Source organism: Cryptomeria japonica, chromosome 3, assembly GCF_030272615.1.
Source record: "Cryptomeria japonica chromosome 3, Sugi_1.0, whole genome shotgun sequence".
In the NCBI taxonomy this organism is placed as follows: Eukaryota; Viridiplantae; Streptophyta; class Pinopsida; order Cupressales; family Cupressaceae; genus Cryptomeria; species Cryptomeria japonica.
This window is the reverse complement of record NC_081407.1, coordinates 783,660-794,982: the sequence shown is the minus strand read 5'-3', so window position 1 is coordinate 794,982 and position 11,323 is coordinate 783,660.

Sequence of the window (11,323 nt, the reverse complement as noted above, 5' to 3'; positions counted from 1 at the left end):
AAGATAGATAGAAAGAGAGAGATTGTGATAAAGAGTTAGGGATAGAGATGGAGAGATGGATATGAGATAGGGAGGGAGGCGGCGAGAGATAGAGACATATAAGGAGAGAGATAGGGAGACAGAGATATGACATTCAAATCTTGGAAATATATGAGAATATGCATGTCAAGATGCATGGACCAATTTATAACTAACACGTCAACAAAGATGTTGACATAGCTTGACACCTAGTATGGTGGTTATACCTTTGATAAATGTTTGGATCAATGGTAATAATTTTAATAAAATTATAAACTATTTCTAATCAACATGTAAAACCTCATTAAATGACAAATCATAAAATATGATCTATATTATTATTTTAAAAACTCTAAAAAATGATTATAAATTCATAATAAAATAATATATCCTTAATCTATTTATTCGCCTTTAAAAAATAATTCAACAAAAAAAATTATATGACTAAAATAATAATAAATATAAGTGTAACGATCTCTATAAAGAAACAATAGATTCAAGTTAAAACTACTTTTTGTGTGTTTTTGGACATTAAAACATCCACTTGTCAAAAAAAAGAATTAAAGAAAAGCCAAAAAAATAGTTGAAAATTACAACCTAATTTTTTAGAAGACGTGACATTGCATTTTTTATATAATTTCATCAAAAGAAAAAAAGGCTAAAAATATGTATAAAGGAAGAAAATTTGTTAACAAATTCAAGCATACAAGGAAAGTGCATTTTACTTGGAATAAATATGTACTTGAAACAAAAAGTGGATTTCCAAATGCTTCAAGTATAACACAAAAATGTGAACTACAAAATGGTAGGCAATTTTACAAATGGAAAAAGTAGTTGTTCAAAATTATTATTATTGTTCCTATGCATGGCTTGTTATATGTGGATAGTCCATTAGAGAGTTAACAATCCACTAGGTGAAGTGAAAAGCTATGAAGTAAAATCTCATATTTAAAGTTGATCTTTCCTTCATGCATTCGACGTGAGGAAAATAAGGCATGCAAGGAAGGCAAAACACACAAGAGGAAGAAAGAATTAGAGAGGAAATGTTGTATTTTATTAATGTGACTTTGGATGTGTTGTTGTCCATTGTGATCCCTATTGGATTAAAGAATGCGGGTGCTACATATTAGAGAACAATGACAACAATCTTTCATGATCTCATGCATGTCACTGTGGAAGATTATGTTGATGATGTCCTGGGAAAGTCAATAACAAGAGAAACACATCTAGATATTCTATCAATGGTTTTTGAGCATTCAAAAAAATACAAAGTGGGCTAAATCCTAAGAAATGTGTCTTCGGGGTGACCTCCAAGAAGTTCCTTGGATACATTGTCTTACAGGGAGTAATTGAAGCAAATCCAACCAAAGTCGGAGCTATATTAGAGATGCCACCACCAAAGAATATTAGTCAACTTTAGTCTCTATAGGGAAGACTCCAATCGATACGTAGATTCATCGCACAACTTGCAAATAAATGTCATCATTTTCAACATCTCCTTCATAAGAATATCAAGTTCAAATGGGATGATAAGTGTCAAAAGGCTTTTTTAAATTCTCAAAGACTATCTTTTGAATCCACCAGTATTGATGCCACATGTCCCAGGAAAACCCCTACTACTATACATATCAACTACATGAATAGCATTGGGGGCACTATTGGCGCAACAAGACAATGAAGGCAAGGAAAGAACAATATACTATATTAGTACATTGGTTGGTTATAAGCTTAATTACACACCGATTGAGTGTGCATGTCTTGCTATGGTTTTTGTGTTGCAGAAATTACAAGATTACATGCTAACTCATAAAACAAAGCTTGTTACAAGGATGGATCCACTAAAATGTCTTCTTAATAAGGCAACACTCATCGACAGATTAGCTAAATGGGTTATGATTCTGAGCGAGTTTGACATTGAATATGTAGATAGAAAAGCAATTAAAGGACAAGCTATTGCAGATCAATTGTCAGATGCACCTATGATTGATGACACTCCTATTGCTTCAGAATTCTTAGATGAATCCATTCTCATGGTCACAAGTGCAAAGCCTCGGCAATTGTATTTTGATGGTTCATACATGCAACATGGCACAGGAGTTGGCATCCTCTTCATTACACCTCAAGGGGACTCCATTCCTAAGTCATATCGATAATCATTCCCTTGCACCAATGACATAGCAGAATATGAAGCATTAACAATAGGATTACGAATCACGGTTCCATGGAAGATCTAGGAAATTCATGTTTTTGGGGACTCTCAACTTGTAATTCATCAAGCAAATGATGATTATCATACTAAAGATGAAAAGTTAATGCTTTAAAAGAAAATGGTGGATGACTTCAAGCAATATTCCACACAGATAATCTTTGAACATATTCCAAGGGATAACAATCGAGCTGCAAATGTCATGGCTACCATTGCTTCATTGATCGATATGCCTCAAAATGAGACCCGCTATGAGTTCTTGGTGTATAATCTTTTGGTTCTATCATATGAAATTACTCCTACCGAGATGATATGTGTTGTTGGTCCCAATTCCCCTTGGTATGGTGCCATTTTCACTTACCTCTGTGACAATATCCTTCCACCCGACCTTTCCAACAATCAACGACGTACATTCATTTGCCAATCCTCCCGATATGTCATCCTAGTTGATACCCTTTATCGTTGGGGTCCAGATGATACTCTCCTTAGATGCTTAGAAAGTGATGAAGCTCGAATTGTGTTGCATGAGGTTCACGAAGGTATATGTGGTGCTCGCTCTAGTAGTCCAACCTTAGCCAAGAAATTGATGAGGATTGGATACTACTGGCCTACTATGGAAAAAGACTCATATCAGTTTGTCAGAAAGTGTAAGAAATGTCAGATTCATGGAGACCTTATTCATGCTCCAACGCAAGAACTTCGGCCAATTACTACTCCATGGCCCTTTTGCCATTGGGGACTTGACCTTGTAGGTAAGATTCACCCTCCTTCCAATGGCCATAAATTCATTATTACAGTTACTGAATATTTTACAAAATGGATTGAATTCGTTCCTCTCACCCAAGTCACCAGAAGCAGATTGCAAGTTTTATCCTTAATTATATCATTTGTCGCTACAATGTTCCCCTTTCCATTGTCACAAATAATGGGTGTCCATTCAAGAACCAAGATGTTCATGAGCTTTGTAATTGTTTCCATATCCATCATCGCTTTTCCACCCCATATTACCCCAAGGTAATGGTCAAGTTGAGGTATCTAACAAAACTATTCTCGAAATCCTTAAAAAGACAGTTGATAACGTTGTTGTAACTAGAATATCCAACTCAACCCTTCACTTTGGGCCTACCGCACAAGTGTTCGCACACCTACTAGAACTACACCTTATTCACTTGTCTACGGTGATGAATCTATCCTACCTATTGAGGTCGAGCTACCATCCCTAAGAATTTCTTTGTGCAATCTAATCAATGATGAAGATTATAGGGTCTCCCGCTTACAAGATCTAGAATTATTGGATGAGCGTAGACAAACTGCTTTTAATCATCTCAAAGCATGTCAACAAAGAATGAGTCGGAGCTACAATCATAAGGTAAAGCTTCTCACATTTGAGGTGGGTGACTTAGTTCTCAGAGAAAATCCTAAGAATACCAAAAAAAATAAAAAATATCAAACATACAAAAAAATCATAAAAAAAGAAAAAAATAGTTACTTGGTGAAAACCTACCAAATAGACACCTTATGACACAAAAAAATTGAAAAAAAAAAAAAGTAAAGATAAATAAATTCATCCAATAGTGAAAACCACTTCGATGGCGCCCTAGGCAAGTACCATGGTGAAAACTGGGTTTCCAACGCCATGTGTAGAGACATTGCTCCTCCCTCCTTCAGGATTCAATTTCATCCTTTCACTTTGCACACACCCATAGCCTACTCCTACATAATACATTTACCCATTCTCATCATGACTTGTTATTGATCTACCTAAGATTGGTTAGACATTCATAATAAGCCCTCCCTTTTCACCCTTTTCTTCCATAATAAATTAGGTCCAATATGCAACTGGGGCCAGCTCCTAAATCTAGTGATGGAAGTGTTACCCTGAGCATCTCATGTTTTGAGGAGAATCGTCTTCTCATTCCACCTTCTTTTTGTGCACAATCTATAATAAAAGATCACTTGCATCACCAATTCGCAATAAGGTTTTGTGCTTCTCTGCAATAAAGGTATCAGTTTCAGATGAGACACAAGTAGTAGTGGGCTTTCAACAAATCAAATCTTTCAGCAGACTTTGGAAACAACGAGGTTTTTCAACATTATCTCTCCTTTATTAGGATGACAACATTGTGACCAAATCAAACACATTAACATATGTGGAAAGAAACACAAATAACTTGAGGATTTCATTGTGTGTTGGTGTCAAGTCTTGGTTTTATTTTGATTTTATCTTTTGGTGGCATGTCTTTTAGCTTTTCCAGGATGTCTCTAACTAGAGATTCTATCTCCAAGATGTCTTTGACTAGAAAGGTGAGGATGGGACATGTTCACCTATTTTGTTGTCTATGGATTGTCTCTTAGTAATGCTATGGCTTGTCCAAGGATATGAGGACATTGTGAGTCTAGTGTGAACTAGGGCATTCCTTGTTTGTGACTGTCTGATCTCCATGCAAATGGGTACAATGAATTTCTAGGTCGAACCTATACCTGGATAGTCATAACCTATTTTCCATAATAAATCTCAATGACGATAAAACACAAGAAGCTCTTTCACTTCCACATCTTCTACCTTCCATCCCCCTTTCTTTCATTGTCCCTTCCTGAGTCCATGTAGCCTGCTATCATATGACTGAGTATAAGGACACACCAAAAAGATCTGTATTTCATATAGTTGTCACATGCATCAATACATGTTATCACACATGCATATGCATTTAGATATTATGATGGCATCACATATTGCATACATTAATATTTGCATTCTCATATAGAACATAAAAAAAGACAAAAAAAAATATACATCATGCATATCAACATGTAAATAAACCATAAGCATGCATCCATTTGCATTTTACATTTGCATCATGCATATAAAATTCCAAAAAGAATAAAAATGTATATTACATTCCATCATGTATATATCCATCTCATTGAGCATCATAAGCATCATAATATCGTAATAAAACATGTAACATACATCATCATATAAAATCATGGCATCGCATCATAAAATCATCATAAATAATATAGAACATCACATAGGAACACATGCATATAGCTTCTGCAAGGATGGATCATCTCATATATATATCAAAAATAATATCAGTGTCATGATACAATGATGTCAAAATCTCACATGGCTAGAAAATCACCTGAAGGTGCCTATATCATCATACAAAATGGGATCCTTGAGAGCTATGATGATGACCCTCCCTCGGAGCCTACTAACCTCGGTGGAATTTGAGCACTCAAAGCACCTGCCCCTAGATCACCTTGTATGTCACCTCCTCCCCCTAGTGGTGCGGGAGGACCCATGACTCCACCATTAGATGCTTCCCTCCTATCTAGGCCTATAGTTGTAGAGCATGAAGCTCTCCTATAGCTCCCTTCTCTCAGCTCTGGAGGTACAACTACATAGTAGAGGTTCCTCTAGTAGGCGATCTCATCACTTCCCTAGAGGCAAAAAGACAATCATGTTGTAGTGTCACCTGCAGTTGTAGCTCTGCCAGCCCGTATAGTCTCCTCAATGGTTGTATATCTCTATGTGGCCTCATCTCTCTCTCTCATTGCATATTTGCTAGTTGTCGCCTCAACTGAGTTCCATCCCTCTTGAGATCCTCGATCTTATTGACATGTCCTGTTGTGAGATGTCATATCATGAGTAGCTCATCCTCCTCCTCCTCCCCTCCTGCCTGTGCACCCTCCTCCTGTACCCTACTATGGGGCATCCTATCCCTGTTCTTGTCTCTATCTGCCAAAATATCCCACGACATCGGTACTATTCACACAAACTATGTAACTGCCACATCATATAACAAAATGGGTCCCCAGCGGCTCTGCTCCCTAATCGTCTGGGTGAAGCCTGAGGCATCCTCTGCTGACAACCAAACTGCCTGCATACCCTGTCAATCAAGCATCTAACCAAAATATATGGAGTCCACCCAATCAAATATCTACTCTTGAAACAAAATGGTAGCTTTGTAGCATCCTCCTCCCAGTCTAAGTATGGCATCCATATAACGCTATCAGTATCATTTATAACTCTCCACCAATAATCTACATTCCCAATTCATGGCTGGGAAGTAATCATACTATATAGATGTGCATAAGATTTCCTGTTTCCTTTGAATTTGAAGTGAATAGGCCTAGTAACAACAGTATGCTCATATGCCCACACCTATAGTAATGTAACCTCACACCCCAATCGACAGCCACCGAGGTAAACAAACTGGTGCAGCTCATGGTATAAATGTGCCAAAATGCATGATCCCCATGCAAATCTCTTGTACTCAATCACGAGGATCTCCAAATTTCTCCCCCATCTGATAACCAAACCCCATGTATCCCTGTCAAGAAATAAGAACCCGCTATTCATCCCTCCCACCACAGTTGCTAGCCTCTATCCGCTAGAATTCATAACATCCCAACTCAGGTGTCTTGGTCTCAACTCCAACTCTGGGTCTGCAAAGACTTATCGAAGTGCATCCTTGTCTACCTCTCGGTCATAAACCATGAGCTCCCCATGGATTGGAACTCACAGTATCTTGTATGCATCCTCTAAAGTGACTGACATCTCGTTAGTCGACAAATGAAACATGTACGTCTTTGAGTGCCATCTCTTTGTAAGAGAAGTCAGCAATCTGATGTTCATCCTAATCTTTGGCATGTATAGAACGTGTCTCAATCCCATAGCCTTAATAGCAATACGCTCCTCAAAGGTCAACTCTAGGTGCAATCTCTGAATCACGGGGAATCTCTCTCTAGACTCTCTATGGGGAAAATACTCATGCATTTAGTCAAACCAATCATGTCAATCCTAGTGGTACCCATGTTATCACATAGTGCTACTTCTATCCTAGTGCTTATGTTTATCATATGGCGTTGCATCCTATCAGTGCATATGTTTATCATATTGCACTTGATCTTATCTTGCTAGAGCACTCACCAGATTTTATCAATTCGATGACTTATCCTATACTCAGCTTAGCAAACCTACCTATTTTAGGGCACTTGTTGAGTGAATCCTCTCAACAAATTATCCAATTGGCAAAGTATGTTTATCACAGAATTGTCAATTCTAGCCTATCCTTCAGTTTGTCTTCCCCAGGGCACTTGTTTGAGTGAATCCTCTCAACAATTTATCCAATTGACAGCGTATGTTCATCACATAATTATCATTTTTTGTCGATCCTAGACACAAACACATTTTTGCTACACAGACGTGCTTTTACCCTACCCATACGCATTTTGACAACAAAAATATGCTTTCTTAGCACATACGTGACATTGTTGCACGCATACGCAATTTTACCTCACAGACACGTCTATTTATCACAGACAGGGCTCTGTTATACAAAAACGCACCTTCTAGATGCAGATGCACCTGTTTATCATAGACATGCCCATATTCTTACATAGACATGATTACAATCACAAACGTGCCCTAAGCTCACCTAGACACGACCATTTTCCCTAGATGTGGGCAAACCCTATCATAGACGCGTTTTGGACCTAAATACCGATTCCTGATTTTTGTTTAACTACCCTAAAATGCATTAATTGAAGCAATAAATGCAAAAATGTACAAAGTGAGGTTAAGGTACATACCGACTCACCCATGTCATCTAACCTCTAAAACCGTCAGACGCGATCGAACTTGTGTAGCCTATTTGCCATCTCTCCTGCTCTATGAACTGCTCTCTAAGCTCCAAAGTGCTCTAATCTTTTGGATGTTGTGGATGCAAATGAGGATGTTTTCCTTGTGGCCTGTACATATAGACTACTTCGCCCTAATCTCTCGTGTCAGTCTTTTCTTCCTGAGTTAGTCCTTATCCTGTCAGTCTTTCTATTTTTTCTCTCTTATCGAGAGATTGTCTGACCTTTTTCCATCCAGTCTATTAAGGGGGCATATCATTCTTGTCTTGGGGCAATTTTGTATCAGTTTATCTTCTTTGAGCCGATGCGACACGCTGCATTGTCTAAAAGAGGGGCAAAATGTAGACACATAAAATTGTCTTGTCTAATTAAATAAAATTATTTATTTGTCTAATTATTTTATACTAAGTCTTCTATTAATTAAATAAATCTTTATTTATTTAATTCATTCATTTAGCCTCTTTTAGCCATTTTCTAATTTAAATAAATATTTTTATTACTTAAATTATCCTTTTCTGAAATTAAATAAATACTTTTATTTATTAAGTCGATAGGCTTTTAGTGGGGGCTTTTGCCCACCGAAGTGCAAGACAATCCAACCATTGACGATTTTCGGTGACCGGTCATTTTTTCTGGTGAATGGTGGGTGGTGTTTTTGTGTTAGTTGGTGATGATGTCATGTGTTCGTTGCACACATCTCGACGAAGTGGCGAACAATAGGTAGCAGTGGTTTGTCCCAATGAATGGTATGTCGATTGCCCATTGTTTGCTGAAGATGATGATGCGTGTTCATTGCACGCATCTTCAAGAAGTGGCAAACGGTAAGTGATGGCCTTTGGTTTGTTTGGTTTTCATTTCGGTTTGTGCTTCACATATTTTAGGGTTTTAGCAAGCGTCTGCAACTTTGGGTCTATCTCCAATTGGGTTTCTTGCATTCGACACTTTGGTTTTCGTTAATCTGTAGTGTGATTTCCTACATTTGTTGGTGTATCTCTAGTTGGGTTTCTTGCATTTGACACTTTGGTTTTCATTTCAGTCTATGCTTCACATATTTTAGGGTTTTAGTAAACGTGTGCAACTTTTACTATTTGTGTAATCTACAATGTGATTTTCTGCATTTGTTGGTTTGTGGTATTTGCAGTTGGTTTTCTTACATTTGCTACTTTATCTGCAATTGGGCTTCCTCCATTTGCCGCTTCATCTGTTAGGGTTTTCGTCTACAAGTTTTAGTGGTTGTGGTATTGCAGTTCAATATCCTGGATTCGTTGCGTTATCTGCAGTGGGGTTTTCTTCGTTCACCTTTATGGTTGCACTTGGTTTGTTTGGAGAGGAACAAGGTTTTAGACATTTCCTTGTATTGGTCATTTATTTTTCCAAGAAGAAAGGGTTATTGAGAGGTCCATTCGTATTTGGACGTGGGTGTTTTCCCTTCCTAGCTGAGGTAATTGAAACAGTTCTTTTGTGCTGTATTTTTTTAAGGGTTTTTGCACTTTGGTTTAGTTCATTATTAAATTGTTGTTTTACTCATTTGTAAGAAGCAGCCTTTGGTAATCAGAGTTTGCACCTTGTAAGCGTCTATAGCTTCGTGTTTTGGGTGATGTATAGGCAAGGAGGTTCTATAATGCTGTATGTTTAAAGGTTTTAACAGAATAATTACTTTGTATTTTTTATTATTAAGTTATTGTTTTACTCATTTGTAAGAAGCAGCCTTCGGTAATCAGAGTTTGCACCTTGTAAGCATTTGCACTTTGTATTCTATATTTATTAACTTGGACTTTTGGTAATTTATAGTGAGCAACTTTGGATAATTAGAGTTTGTCGCTTCCTGTTTTCGGTGGTTGTTCAGCCTATAGGGGTCGTGGCTTGGGTGTACAAGTAAGCAATTTGCATAATGTTGTCGGTTAAAAGATTTTCACAAAAAAAGTGGATTGTTTGTCAGGTTTAATAATGTTTGTATGTCTTACTGCTAAGATATTTGGTTGCCCAAGTGTGTTTTTTTGCTTTTCTATTGTGTATTTTATGCTAAATGTAGTAGCCTAATACTACAAGCTAACAAATTTCATACTGTAGTCACTCATAACAATTAACAACACAAATTCAATGAAGACCCAAAATTTAAACTGAAATTTTAAAAATTTAAAGGTCACGGGTCACATTTTCATACCTTGAAATTTGACCACCCTTAATTATCTAACTAAGAAAGTCATCAAAGATGATGAACGACTGAATTAGAGCTCATAGGTAGACCTCAAGATTTATACTAATCACGACATGTCTGATCAAGCTATTTAACAACTTCTATTTATAACACACAACTTATATACACTGGTGAAAGTGAAAAAACGTCCCAGTACAAGAAAAATGTATGGTCAAATAAAAAATAGAGCAAACAGAAATTAAAAAAACATCTTTATAAAGTACATTACATTCTTTAAAGAAAGCCACCAACATTTGCCAACAAAAAACTACTACAAATCCGCACAGATGACAATATCAAGAGTAGATCAAAGTTAATAAGATGTATGCTAATGAGGGCATGTACGATCAAGCTATTTGCTAGCTTCTATTTATAACACACCAGTTATATACAATGGTAAAAGTGAAAAAAACATCCCAGTACAAGAAAAATGTATGGTCAAATCAGAAATAGAGCAAACAGAAATTAAAAAAACATCTTTATAAAGTAAATTACATTCTTTAAAGAAAGCCACCAAACTTTCTAGATGTCATTTAATATCTCACAACTAAGATAGTTTCACAACCTTTCCTGCTTTATTGTCTTTACCATTCATTTGTTAAATTTTGATATGAAACATATAGTAATTGTTATTATTTTTTTCACTTCTCTTGTTTCAAAATTACAAGTTAAAAGAATTTTCTATGCAACATGGAATTTCCAATTTAACAAGCTTTAGAGTATAGGTTTTGTAGGATTAGTTAAAACAAATTTTTAAATCTTTACAAGTCATGACATACAATAAAAATCAAATACATAAAGATTTTTATAATGCAATCGCTACAAGAGTATCTTCCACCAACATTGTTCATGTGAACTTAGCCAACACATTAATTAAGGTTGTAACAGTGTTCTTGAGTAGCTATGTAACACATAACAACAGTTTGATTAAATGTAAATTGTTTTAACTCCATACAAATTACTAACTTTAAGTGTTTTATTGCATTTGGGTAACCTAATATCTTACCAGTCCAATATGAATCGTCAAATAGTGTTACGTAATGGCAGCTACTTACGTGTACACTATCAAACTCCTCATGTGTACACCATCGAAAAGATGAAGTTGCAATTACTTAGAAGCTACAAACTTTGATTATTGAAATCTGCTTTATACAAATTAGCAAAACAACAAGTTAATAGTTGAACTGATACATACTTATACAGTTATATATACATATACATGTATTTATATATGTGCATATGTATCTATATTA